Below are 15,305 nucleotides of genomic sequence, written 5' to 3' on the forward strand. Positions count from 1 at the left end.
TACATATATATACACATATATATCACATTATATATACGTATATGTGCATTTATATATATATATATATATATGTGTATGTGTGTGTGTGTGTGTGTGTGTGTGTGTGTGTATGTGTTTGGTTTGTATATTTATATTGTATGTATATATATATAATATGTATATATATATATATATATAATATGTACAGTGTCTGTGATGCTAAGGTCAACAAATATGTATTCCATCTAGTGGGAGATAAATATCATTTAATAAACTCTGTATATATTTTGGGGGAGCTATTAATTGTTTCACGCGATAAAACCAACTTTGGTGCCTTCATGCAGACCCCATGCTCTGCCAACAGCACATAACACGTTATAACGGGAATAAAAGGAAAAAGAAAACAGAAAACGAGGTTAAACAGAGTTACGTCCCGTTATGACCGTAGCTTATTGGATAGGAGCCTAGATTCTGCAATACACCTTCGCAGTCCTTTGTGTTTGGAATTTTCGAATTTTTTACCAGGAACTCTATCCTATATTTACATCCGCTGAAACTTTCAGATGTGGAATTCAGCGGTGGAGTTCTTAAATTTGAGAAGGATGTATGATCTTTTCATCTACGCGTAACTTATGAAGTTTTGATCCGATTTCGTGTATATGTTTCAACTAATTACCTCTTGATTGTATGTGGTAACGTAAGACTTCAAAGCACATACGTGGCGAGCCAGCTTAGTGGCTTTAGTTTCATCACTATGCCGGAAGGTAGCGATTTTTGAAGTCGCCTTCATATATCCCGATGTAGATCTGTTCGGTTATGTTATCATTTAGCGTTGCTGTAACTTCTGCTTCATATATTACCGATTTTTTCATGCACTCATGGTCGACGTTTACAGCTATGAGGGTGTTACTTGCATATAACGATGCTCTTTGCATTGAGGCAGCAACTACGTGATAATTTGACTGAGCGCCGGTGGAATATTTTCAATATCTTTGATTTACTAGAAAATGTTTATTTAAGAGAGACAGAACTTTTTTTTTTACCTGTGTTGGTTATAACATTAAGGAAAAATGGGTGTAAGGGCGAAATGAATTATTTTCCTAGGTCTATTTGTAAGTTTATTTTTCTTATGCGTACTCTTACTATAGGAGTTATAAATTAATTGATAACTAAAGCCACTATTGGCAAGGGTATTGTTGTAGTAGGGAGCAACCTTCTAAAACATGTTTTTAGAGGAAGGGAAGTTAGAAACCCGTTTCTACTCCAGGCACAAGGCCCGAAAATTTGGGGGAGGGGCCATTCAATTAGATCGACCCTGGTACGCAACTGGTACTTAATTTATCGATCCCGACAGGATGAAAGGCAAAGTCGGCCTTGGCGAAATTTGAACTCAAAACGTAGAGTCAAACGAAATACTGCTAAGCATCTTGCCCAGCGTGCTAACCTTTCTGCCACCTCACCGCCTTAGAGAAGTTAGATATTGTGTTGCTAACGTTGGATGTCAGGTGTTTAAACAATATAGTGTAGCGGTGGGGATGACAAGATTGTGTATGTTGGACATTTTCTCGTTGGGGTTATGGTGACTTTTATAAGAAAAGTTTAGATCTAGAGAAACATGAAAAAACATTTGTCAGTTTAGTAGTGAATGTGATTTTAAGGTCAAGTTGTCTAAGAGTGGAGGTGAGATGTTTCCTAAATTTATTTCAGGTGTGACCATCAGGCCCATGGGAAATACGCATCCATCGTCTCAGCATAGGCCAACGTCATTGGATGGGTACTTGAATCTCGATGTGTTTAATACGAAGCGACCTACAAGATCAAAGATGTCAGCACTGTAGTACGATAACATCGGGTACATCGAAAAATTCATCAGTATCGGGCATTTTTACCTCTGCTGAGCCCTTAATAAACAGGAGTGTTTTTCTTTCATGAAGAACTGTATGTGTATGGAAGAATAGCCGCTTAGTGTATAGTTCCAACTGATAAGATTGGAGGTGAATCATGATGGTAAGTGATGTTTTCCTGTTGGAAAGCTGGATAATATTTATAAAGTTTACAGTATAATGTACTAAAATGTGTACCGTTCCATTTTATGGAAAAATGAATTGGCAAGTGGATTACGTTTGATTGGACTAAAAAATTTTATTCAAACGAGATAACGATGCAAAATATATTTCTAAGCTCCGCATGAACTATATAAAGTGTATCAAAGGAAATAATAACCTTCCAATTATGAACTGAACCTCACAAATTCCCTAACCTCAATCTTATTGAGATGGATTGGACAAACGGTAAATTCAAAGCTCCCAAACAGTACTAAGAATAAGGGAGAACTATTACAAGACGCCCCCCACCCCATAATGTTTAGCTTCACTGATGAATAACGTACCGAGAGTATATGATGTCATTATTGCAAAAAGTTGTGGTTAATTTTGTGAGACAAATATATAATTATGATATAGATTATTTTATAATACATTCTGCTAGAAATTAGTAGTTTCCGAAAGAATACTATATATTAATTTAATAATAAATTGCCATGAGTCATTTATCATTTTAATTACCGTCATTACTATAATGTCGTGGTATACCGATACTTTTGCAAATGTGTGTGTGTGTGTATATATATATGTGTATGTTCATCCCTCTCTCTTTCACTATCTGTCTGTCTGTCTCTCTGTCTGTCTCTCTCTCTCTCTCTCTGTACATATATATATATATCACGGGATCACGAGACCGACCAGACCATCAAATGTTGTTACACATCGCTGGTCACAATGTGTTCGCATTGTTTTTTAGCCTTCAAATGACGCCACCCGCTGGCTAAGCGTGCAGGCCAACAGAAGAAAGAGTGGTGAAAGAGTACAGCAGGGATCACCACCCCCTGCCGGAGCCTCGTGGAGCTTTTAGGTGTTTTCGCTCAATAAACACTGTTTATTGAGCAATTATGGTGCAATTTCTGTATCTTTTACCTAACCAAGTTTTATATTTTGTTTAGTAAATATTTTCATCGACCTTTTATCACTGCATCAAAAAGTCTTGGCTTCACTATTGCGCCACATACAGACGACCCGGTTGCTTAATTAAAGTATGTCATAATGTGTGGAGTTTTTAAACGCCTATTTCTAAGACTTATTGTTTTTGGTATTGACGAGTGAAAGTGGATTTTGTCGTCCTGATCGTTTTCCATCATGAAAAGATTGTTTCATTGAATCTTTTTTATAGTAAAAGTCACACCATATATGTCACACAATTCTTCTTATTGAATATCCTTCTTCTGAAATAGTTATTGTTACTCAAAATTATTGTTAATCCATTTTCTTGAATTTTATAGTAAAAATGTATCATATTTTCTGAAAAGAAGAGACACAACTATCATGATTTTGAATAAAAATCTTTGACACAATTTTTTTTAATATTCTCATAGATTCTAATTGTAGAAAAACTAAGCTTATCAAAACTAAATTTTGATACAGCAAAACACGATTGCTATGTGAATGATTTGGTATTTGTAACTAAAAGTGCTATAGTCTCTTCAAAGACAAAACTAGGGAAAGTAAGTTAACGTATATCTTTCACGTTAATTTATACGTTTACTTTATTTACAAGTGTTGCATTGATATATTTAAAATGTTTTACATGCCATAAATCACTGCGGGTTTTAAATAAATAGACTCTTAAAATGATAAATTGAAGTGTACTCAAAATTTCGAAATACGCACACTGACACATGAGCACACATATACACCCAACCGCAACAGACACATACAAAAAAAACATACACACACACATATCGTCAAATAAATTACGTTCTACTTACATATTTTTCAACCAATAACGCCGAGAAAATTAAGTTCTATGTAATTGGGAAGAGAGATTCTCATGCATATAATTAAGCTTGTACTCACTTCATTATCTTTATGAGAAGGGGACATAAGCGAGATAGCTTCTGTACGTATGAATATATATGTCACTTGTTATAATCAATATCATTGGCAGTTATATAACTTTATCAATAAATTACATACATCTATGTAGGTTACGATTACAACAGAGTATCAGCTAAATAAAACCTACATGAAATTTATAATAAATTATTTCGCGAAGTTTGCTATTTGTAGAGTCAAAAGCTTTATTGAAATATATTCAAGAGTAATTTAATATGGTAGGTGGAAACAGACTTTATAATAAGAAAGATGTGCTAAAATAAGAAGTGGGGATTTATACAGTTCTATGTTTAAGAGATGAGGAACTATGTACATTACTTACATTCTTTATAATGGACGGATATTTGTCCTCATCTTGTTTGTTGTTAACACAACGTTTCGGCTGAAATATCCTCCAGCCTTCATCAAGTTTCTTGGGGAAATTTAGAACTTGGGTTCTCATCACTAAGGTATTTTTCGATGGTGTTGTTGTTGTTATGATAATAATAATAATAATAATAATATAATAATAATAATAATAATAATAATAATAATAATAATAATAATATTAATAATAATAATAATAATAATAAAAATAATAATAATTATTATTATTATTATTATTATTATTATTATTATTATTATTATTATTATCATTATTATTATTATTATTATTGTTATTATTATTATTATTATTATTATTATTATTATTATTATTATTATTATTATTATTATTATTATCATCTTTATTCTTATAAAAATAATAAGAACAACAACATTGAAAAATACTTGGGAATGAGACCCCAGGTTCGAAATTTCCCCAAGACACCTGATGAAGGCTGGAGGGTATATCAGCCGAAACGTTGTGTTAACAACAAACAAGATGAGGCCAAATATCCGGCAATTGTAAATAATATAATTAATGAGGGGATTTATGATGAGGGAAATGATGGAAGGAGCAATGCATAGGTATACAGTGTTAGGATGTGGAGGCACATGGCCTAGTGGCTAGAGCAGCGGACTCCCGGTCGAAGGATCGCGGCTCCGAATCTCAGACCGGTTGATGTGTGTGTTTATGAGTGAAACACCTAAGCCCCACGCGGCTCCGGCAGAAGGTAATGGCGAACTTCTGCTGATTCTTTTGTCACAACGTTCTGTGACTCTTTCCTCCTGCGTCTAGCAGCTCACTTGCGACAGACCGGGGTTCCGTCCAGGTGGTGAACTTGTATACCAATGAAACCGGGAAACCGGCACTTATGAGCCAGGCATGGCTCGAGAAGCAACACATAACAATAGTGTTAGGATACAAAAGAATGTAACATGAAGACATTCTTTGTTAGATAGTAAGCGCAATACTGAAACTAGTTGGATAGCGATTACTAAATTGGTTACTTTTGCGTCTAAAATTTATATTGGTGTTACTTTCATTCGAGCATGTATATAAAACACAGTCTGCAAGGATTTTTTTTCTGTAGAACAACTGATCACAGATATATCACAAGTAGGTGACACTTAGTGGCTCGTTTTGAAAGTTTTAAATCTAGTCGTGTGAACCCCTCCGACGTACTACTTAAAAATAAGCCATGTGCTCAAATTAAAATTTATGCTTTTCTGCTCTAGGCACAAGGCACGAAATTTGGGGGGAGGGGACAGTTGATTAGATCTACCCCAGTACGCAACTGTTACTGAATTTATAGAATCCGAAATGTAAAGTCTACCTCGGCGGAATTTGAACTCAGAACGTAAAGACAGAAGAACTGCCGCTAAGCATTTCGCCCAGCGTACGTAGTGCACGATACTAGCGATTCTTTTTATGTTACTCTTAGACTCCATTCGAGTATGTATGTAATTGGAGCTGGGCATGCTACATTTGCACAGGAACCCCGTGAAAAGACATATTGTACTTTCATTTTGGTGTTAAGCTGACGTCTCAATAAATCTTTATTTTGACGCGGCTACCTGGCAGAGACGTTACCACACTGGGCGAAATGCTTAGCGGCATTTCGCCTGTCTAATTCTCCCGAGGTCGACTTTACCCTGCGGAGTCGATAAATTAAGTAACAGTTGCCTACTGAGGTCTATCTAAACAACTGCCCCCCACCACCAAAAAAAAAATTTCGGGCATTGTTCCTAGAGTAGAAAAGAATAAATTATCATTTGAACACAGGACTTATTTTTAAGTAGTACCTTTGTGTATAAAGATGAAAATCCATTTTGTTAATGCAAATTTTGATGATCAAACACACACACATACAAACAAACAAACAAACATCCATATATATATATTCACATACGCACACACACATATATGTATATATATATATATATATTCTCTTTTCTCTCTTTCTCGTTTACTTGTTTCAGTCATTTGACTGCGGCCATGCTGGAGCACCGCCTTTAATCGAGCAACTCGACCCCGGGACTTATTCTTTGTAAGCCCAGTACTTATTCTATCGGTCTCTTTTTTGCCGAACCGCTAAGTGACGGGGACGTAAACACACCAGCATCGGTTGTCAAGCGATGCTAGGGGGACAAACACAGACACACAAACACACACATATATATATATACATATATATACGACAGGCTTCTTTCAGTTTCCGTCTACCAAATCCACTCACAAGGCATTGGTCGGCCCGGGGCTATAGCAGAAGACACTTGCCCAAGATGCCACACAGTGGGACTGAACCCGGAACCATGTGGTTGGTTAGCAAGCTACTTACCACACAGCCACTCCTGCGCCTATATATATATATATATATATATATAATATATTTATAGAAAGATATATATAGGTATATAAATGTAAATATATATATATATATATATATACACACAAATATACATGCTTAGCTATGAGAGATCGCTAGCCATTACACACATTTTTTATTCTCTCCTAGTTTCTCTCCTTGTTTCTTTCTGTATTCCTTTCTGTGGAAGAGCGTAGGCTCGAAACGTTAAAGTCTTTCTCAATTCCCGAGCGTTATACTAATACATCTGTTTGTTTTCTACACCACCAGTCTTCGTCTTTTGGTTTTATCGCGAATTCTTCCCCTATATATGCAAACATACGTATATATACAGATATACTTAAATGCCCGCACCGCAGTATTATGTATTGATTTTACACAAAACCACAGGTTTTGTATTTATTAGTGCATTTCTGCGTGTATGGGAATCTCTATTTGCGAGAATTAAAGTGAATGTTTGTCAGCTTGAAATAACTGACGTTATCGGTGGTTGTCAATGGAGAACAATACTTTGAAATGAAGAATGTCATCATGCGCTTTCAAGTAGTTAAAATATGAATTATAAAAAGTGAAAATATGTTTGACATGATTAAATATCCTCTGTGTAACTTGATAAAAAATAGAGACAAGATCAGAAATACTAGCTTAAAGGAATTGTGTATGGGAAATGAACATATTGTCAGATGGCATTTCAAATCATATGCTCAAAGAAGAAATATTTACATATAAAACTGTTTCAAAATAAACAAAGTAGCGGAATTTATACTATTAGTAACACAGTGAAGAACAAGCATAAATTTACCTCTAAGTGATATAGATAATACAGATCTGGATTCAAATTTCGCTAAGTAACTTAGATAAGGTTAACTAAAGGTAAACACATGGTCTCGTGATAAAAAATAGTGATGCATATATGTATATTTGTACATATCCACACGCATCCGCACATGTGTTGAGATGTATACAAGTAAATATATGCATATGGATGCATGTTTCTATATTATTAAATATTTAAATATATAAATATATGTAAGTATACAAGCACATGCATGTGGGCATATAAACAACCACACATGTGTGTATATATACAAATATATATGTGCATATATATATATATATATATATATAACTGTATAAATAACTTATAAAATAAGGGCAAAAGAAAAATTCTAATATCAAATATGCCGAAAATCGACAAAATTGTCAATAACTATTATAATTTATGCATCTCGAAACAAGCCGAAAGAAATTTCTAAAAAATTCCGTTATTACCGTATTGGTCCCAATTTCAGAGTTAATTCACAAGAATTTTCCTCTCCTCAGCGATAAATACGTAAGACATAAATGAAATACTTACTCATACTCATGGAAAAAGCAAGCATATGAGTATGAGTAAGTATTTCATTTATGTCTTACGTATTTATCACTGAGGAGGGGAAAATTCTTATGAATTAACTCTGAAATTGGGACCAATACGGTAATAACGAATTTTTTAGAAATTTCCTTCGACTTGTTTTGAGACGCATATATTATAATGGTTATTGACAATTTTGTCTATTTTCGACATATTGGGCATTAGAACTTTTCTTTTGCCCTTTTTTTATAAGTTATTTATAAATTTAAGCTTCGAAGTTATTTTTTAATATGTTGGCCATTGATAAAATTTTTTTTCGAAAAGATCCTACATTAGATGTATATATAATTGTGTGTGTGTATATATATATATATATAAAAATGTGTGTATATATATATATATGATGTCGATAGGATCGACCCAAGTACGCAACTGGTACTTAATTTATCGACCGCAAAAGGATGAAAAGCAATGTCCACCTCAGCGAAATTTAAATTCAGATTGTAAAGAATACGAAATACCGCTAAGTATTTCGTCCGGCGTTATAGCGTTTCTTATTTATTGCCCACAAGGGGCTAGACATAGAGAGGACAAACAAGGATAGACACACGGATTAAGTCGATTACATCGACCCCAGTGCGTAACTGGTACTTAATTTATCGACCCCGAAATGATGAAAGGCAAAGTCGACCTCGGTGGCTGTATAAAATTACAGAACACCAACAGAATATACGTAGAACTTCGTTCGAAAATTCGACCCTTTTAGCAAAATAATACAATATATGAGAATTGTAAATGTAGGCAATGGACGTATCGCTATTTCTGTCGCAGCCTGCCAACAATGAAGAAAATTAATAGCATTATTCATTCTTTTGAATGTTTAAAATCTGATTACTGAATTACTTCATGCAAATTTCAGTGATGTTACTACAAGCATAAAGTGCCAGCAAATATCCTATATAAAATAGAATTATGTTCAGTTTAACCTGCTGGCAGTAACATTTATATTCACAGATTGGAAATGAAATGAACAGAAAAAAATATTATGGAGATAGATGCAAAATATATGAACGAAGTAACAGCAGCTAATACTAGTCTGTGGAGTAAGATTATGTGAAAACCAGATATATACAAACATACATGCAAACATATATATATATATATATATATATATATATATATAATATATATATATATATATATGTATATACATATAAGCATGCATGCATATATATATATATACATATATACAAATATATATACATACATATATATATATAAATATACATTATATATATACATATATATATATACATATATAAATATACATATATATATATATACACACACACACACACACACACATATATATATATAATATATATATATATATATATATATATACATATATATATATAATACATATACACACACAGATACATATACATATATATGTATACTCATATACATATGTACACACTGCAGATATATAGACAAATAAACGGTGAGCTCAATAGAAGGCGAAGTATCATTCTTAGCATAATAATTGGTAGATATATGAATGTAGCTAATGGCAAGTGTGTGTTTGTATAGGATTAAAAAGCATATTGAAACAAATGCATAAAGTACGGTTTATGTTCACAGAGCCCACTCATTTTTATAATGCCCAGACGCTTACAAACCATATGTGAATGTCACGTGCTTCCTCGTCTACTATTCAGCATAACAATAAAGCTAGTTGTAAGAGAGCTATGTGTATGTGCGTATGTGTGTTTTTTGTTCGCGTGTAAATGTGTGTTTCTATATATTTGCATATGTATGGATTGATATGTGTATATTTCCAGGGGCGCACGTTTATGCGTGGGTGGTTGTGTACTTGTAAAAGTGTATGCTTATAAGATGGCATCGTTGTTTACTTCTTCAATAAAGATGTTTTCTATGCAAAGCTATTGTATTCATTGTCCTTTTAATTTTACGTACGTGAATAGGAAAGAAATATATGACACACATATTCCTTAGCTGTTTTCCAATATGCTCTAATTTTTTTACTTGTTTCAGTTACTGGACTACGGCCACGCTGGAGCACCGCCTTTAGTCGAAGAACGCAACCCGAGGACTTATTCTTTGTAAACCTAATACTTATTCTATCGGACTCATTGGCTGAATCGTCAAGTTTCGGGGACGTAAACTCACCAACATCGTTTGTCAAGCGATGGTAGGCGGACAAAGTCCCCCACACACGCACACGCAAATTCACACACACACGCATACACAAACACGTACGACGGGCTTCTTTCTGTTTTCGTCTACCAAACCCACTCACAGGGCTTTGGTTGGCTCGAGCATATAGTAGAAACCACTTGGCCAACGTACAACGTTGTGGGTTTAAATCCGGGACCATGTGGTTGGGAAGCAAGCTTCTTTATTTCATTACATTTGCCATAAAGGTAGTACATAGAGTAAAGTAGTTTTGCGCGCTGGACAAGGACATTAATGAAATGAATGATAATGAAAGAGAGATGATAAGGATGGGAGAAAACAAAAAGCGCCCACCGACTTCTGCTCCTCTAATACATTGTTCTTTAAAACCAAGCACAAAACGAGGTATTAAACCTCTTACAACTTTTCAATTTTTTGACCTAACAGTCCATTACAAACAACAACATAGTTCAATAATTGCATATAATATATATAAATACAATACACAAAGCCCCTCCTCCCAGACCTGGCTTACGCTTCCCTTAGGCAATGCACCAGCTCTAGGTCGGGGCCCCAGAAGGCGTATCTAAACATGTCTTTTGAGAAGGTGTTCATTATCCTGACCATAGCGACATCCGATATGATCTTCGTAGTCACCTGCTAAGGCCACTCCGCGTCCTCTGTCCTCTGCCCTCCGAGAAGCAAGTTTCTTACCACATAAAGAAGCCTATATTGGTGAAGGTGAAATTTCTCTTAGCATGAAGGTAATAACGGATACTTCCTCTCGAGAACGCACAGAAATCTGTCACATTCCCCACTCCTACGTGATCATTTTCGTCTTTTAGCGATATTTCTCTGCTTTGTAACATAAATATTCTCAAAACTAATGCCACAATATTATGACTCTCGAAGACTAACAGTAGGTACATGTTAAATAAAATACCGCTTCTATTACTAATAACACACACGCGCACACACGCACACACACACATATATTAATACATATAAATGTGGCAACCTGGTAAAAACATTAGCAGGTATAGACGGCGAGCTGACAGAATCGTGTGCACGCCGGGCGAAATGCATAGCCGTATTTCGTCTGCCGTTACGTTCTGGGTTCAAATTACGCCGAGGTCGACTTTGTCTTTCATCCTTTCGGGGTCGTTAAATTAAGTACCAGTAACGCACTGGAGTCGATGTAATCGACTTAATCCCTTTGTCTGTCCGTGTTTGTCCCTTCTATGTTCAGCCCCTTGTGGGCAATAAAAAATATTAGGGTTAACCCAGAACCGTCGATGATACTGTGGTCATGCTGATGAGGAAAGATCTAAAGGTGATTCGATCCGGGGGCTGAAAATCAAAAATATTTATTGCTCATATATATTTTCTCAAAAACATATATATATATGTTTTATCAAAACTATATATTGCTTTATATGTATTTTATCAAATAGCTTACTGCTAAAGTTTGCTTACCATTAAAATGTAAAAATCTTTTCAAATAAGATACGGAGATTAAAAATGTGATTAAAAATGTGTGAACTGCGGTTTTCTGTACGTGAATTTTGTGGCATAATGTACCTAGAACAACAAATTTCTCTATGCTTGTGATAGCTGAATTCAGTGGTGGGATTGCCTTTTGGTAATATCAAATTGAAAACGTCACTGAGATTGGTTAAGTTGGTAGTAAATAGCCTTGACAAATGTACTAATAATATTCTTATGATGGATTTATTTTGAACAAAATGGAACACACAAATGGAAAATTGCTCTTATTCACGTCAGATTCACATTCACTCCATGATAGCTGTATACGCTGTGAAAAATGTATATTAATTTCTGATGCATTGTACACGAAACAGATTACATACGTTGAAAACAATTGATCGTCACGCGATTTTGCTGTTTTTACCTCATCAAATGACGTATACCACTGTATTGTCCTTTGCAGGCACGCGCATTCAAACCAAATGAAACCAGACCAAACACACACACGGGTCCGCATATGTCTATATCTATATAAATGTCTGTATGCATGCAGGTATATAAGTAGGTATAAAATTATTCTGTTTTATTTCAAGATTTCTTAACAATAGACAAAGAACCAGTTTCTGACCTTGATCTAAAGCTCCTTTATTGGAATTTCAACATCAACAACATGGTATTTTTTATGTATATATGTATGTGCGTGTGTATGTATATGTGAAGATTTGTATATTTTGTTTTATATATATACTCATACAAATAGTTCAATATCTAGACATGCCCATATATATTAACGTGATAAACTTCTGGAAAGGTTTACAGATTTTTAAAATCCCTGTGACGGATTGTGATCTGCAGTCTTCGAATTAGCTTTCTCCTTTCTGCTTTTGTATTTAGTGTGTTACATATCCCTGGGCCTCAATAATTACAGGTATAAACCTAAATTTCTAATTTGAATTGAGTAACTACACATTTTTGAATAGTTCAGCGTATATATGTATGCATGTATGTATGTACGTACCAATGTATATTTGTGAAGCTCGTATCTTGGTTGTTTATGGTTGTGTCAGAATCAACAGATTATGAGTCAATTCATGGAGACATCAATGCTTTGTGTCATTGAACAAAATCATTACATTTTGTGCGACACCTGCCAACTTGATATAATAATGAGCGATAGTCAAATACCGATTGAAGCCTGAAAGAGCCAAGAACTTTTCTTTCGTCAACCCTGGACTACACAGTCACGAATAAAGCAAATAAATAGTACAAACCATTCGCAATGGTAGTTGACGGCTATAAGCCGTAGGTATATGTATGTATGTATGTATGTATGTATGTATGTATGTATGTTGTATGTATGTATGTATGTATGTATGTATGTATGCATGCATGTGTGTATATATGTATGTATGTATCTATGTATGTATGTATTTATTTATTCTATTATCTTTTTTCAGTCATTTGATTGCGGCCATGTTGAAGCACCACCTTTAGTCGTGCAAAACTTGTTCGTTGTAAACTTATGAACCGCTAAGTTACGGGGACGTAAACAGACAGCATCGGTTGTCAAGCGATGTTTGGAGGACAACCATACACAGACACATGCATTTCTCCTGCCTTTTGTAATTTTTTCTTCTCATAACTTTTAACTTTTTTCTCACGCCTTTTCAATGTTTATTGATCTTTTATACTCCATACGTCATTACTTTGGCTTTCTCTCTCCACTTTCTTTTTCTCTCCTTTTTCAGTCACGCCCGATAACAAATCTCTCCCCCATGATTGACTATCAGCTCCGAAATGTTTTTTTAAAAATTTATTTTGATTCTCCCTCTGTTTATTTCATCGTGTTCCTTTCTGTTAAAGAGCATAGGCTCGAGACGTGATAGACTTTCTCGCCTTCCCGAGCGTTAAACTAAAACACCACTTTGTTGCTTATACACATGTCTTCGTCTTGTTTTTCTCTAAATTTCAATACATACATACATCGTATATATACTCTCTCTTTTTACTCTTTTACTTGTTTCAGTCATTTGACTGCGGCCATGCTGGAGCACCGCCTTTAGTCGCGCAAATCGACCCCGGGACTTATTTTTGTAAGCCCAGTACTTATTCGATCGATCTCTTTTGACGGGGATATAAACACACCAGCATCGGTTGTCAAGCAACAGACACATAAACATATACACACACACACTATATATATATATATATATATATATAATATATATATATATATATATAATATATATATATACGACAGGCTTCTTTCAGTTTCCGTCTACCAAATCCACTCACAAGGCAATGGTCGGCCCGGGCTATAGCAGAAGACACTTGCCCAAGATGCCACGCAGTGGGACAGAACCCGGAGCCATGTGGGTGGTTAGCAAGCCTACTTACCACACAGCCACTCCTGCGCCTATATATATATATATATTATATATATATATATATATATATATCTATATATATATCACTGGATATACTTACGGATTTGTATATTTTGTTTTAGATATATATATAATAATCATACATATAGTTCAATATCTAGATATGCTCATATATATTAAAGTGGAATAACTTATATATATATATATAATATATATATATATATATATATATATATATATATATATTATCTTAGTATGGATAATTTGGTTAACCGATACTGGGTAGCAAAATCACGTCAGAAAATCACGGTTGTTGAAGTACATGCCAAGGGCAGAGATCACTTGCTTTCGTGTGGAAATTTGTGTGTTTTTTTTAATACAATAAATGAAGAATGGAGTTGAAACGACGATTTAACAAAATTCCTTTATTCTCGACATATGTTTCGAAGGCTGCATATTCCTAATTTCGAAGGAATAAGGGGTGCATCATGCCGCCTTCTCATCAGGAAAAACAAGGAACAGCATCAAGATGAACAAAAACTCTTAGATAACTGCCCACACGGAGTCTATAGCGATATATACATACACATATATATATATATATATATATATATATATATATATATATATATTATATATATATATTATATATATACAGAGAGGAGAGAGAGAGAAAAGAGAGAGAGAGAGGAAAGGGGTTAGATTTAGCTATAAACCTAAGTATGAATACACATATATATATACAGATATCTATTTATACATATATAGAGATGTACAAATAGCTATGTGTGTACGTACGTACGTACGTATGTATGTATGTATGTATGTATGTATGTATGTATGTATGTATGTATGTATGGGTAAAAGTGTGAGTACGGTGAGTTCGTTTTTATATGTGTATGCGTTCTTTTCAGTATTTCTTGGCGTATATTACTACGTATATTTACGCTTTTTTAATTCTTGGTCGCGTCTTAAACAACACGACCAAGGCAATGATTACGCAGAAATATTTAACATCGTGTATCAAGTAACACAATGCGCATGATGTTTACAGTCTACTGACTGGTAATATCAGCAAAGAAAGTGTGTCCTATTAACTTCAGGGAGAAGTCTGTTACATTTGCAATGTCCATGCATTTTACATGATAATTACTGGTGACTGTCTGGAAATTGAAATAAAACAGGATTCTGAAATACGCTGATTTTGTATATCCGTGTTCAA

The 15,305-nt window shown here is 34.4% G+C and overlaps 1 long non-coding RNA gene across 1 annotated transcript in view; it reads right to left on the bottom strand.

The window, feature by feature from the left end:
• LOC118766380 overlaps window positions 1–7,307 on the bottom strand; it is a 15,754-nt gene extending 8,447 nt beyond the window's left edge. The window contains exon 1 of the long non-coding RNA XR_005002319.1: window positions 7,297–7,307. This is a non-coding gene — a long non-coding RNA (uncharacterized LOC118766380). The remainder of the gene's footprint in view (window positions 1–7,296) is intronic.
• Between the last annotated feature and the right edge of the window lie 7,998 nt (window positions 7,308–15,305).

The sequence above is a fragment of the Octopus sinensis genome, linkage group LG1, assembly GCF_006345805.1.
Source record: "Octopus sinensis linkage group LG1, ASM634580v1, whole genome shotgun sequence".
Lineage (NCBI taxonomy): Eukaryota > Metazoa > Mollusca > Cephalopoda > Octopoda > Octopodidae > Octopus > Octopus sinensis.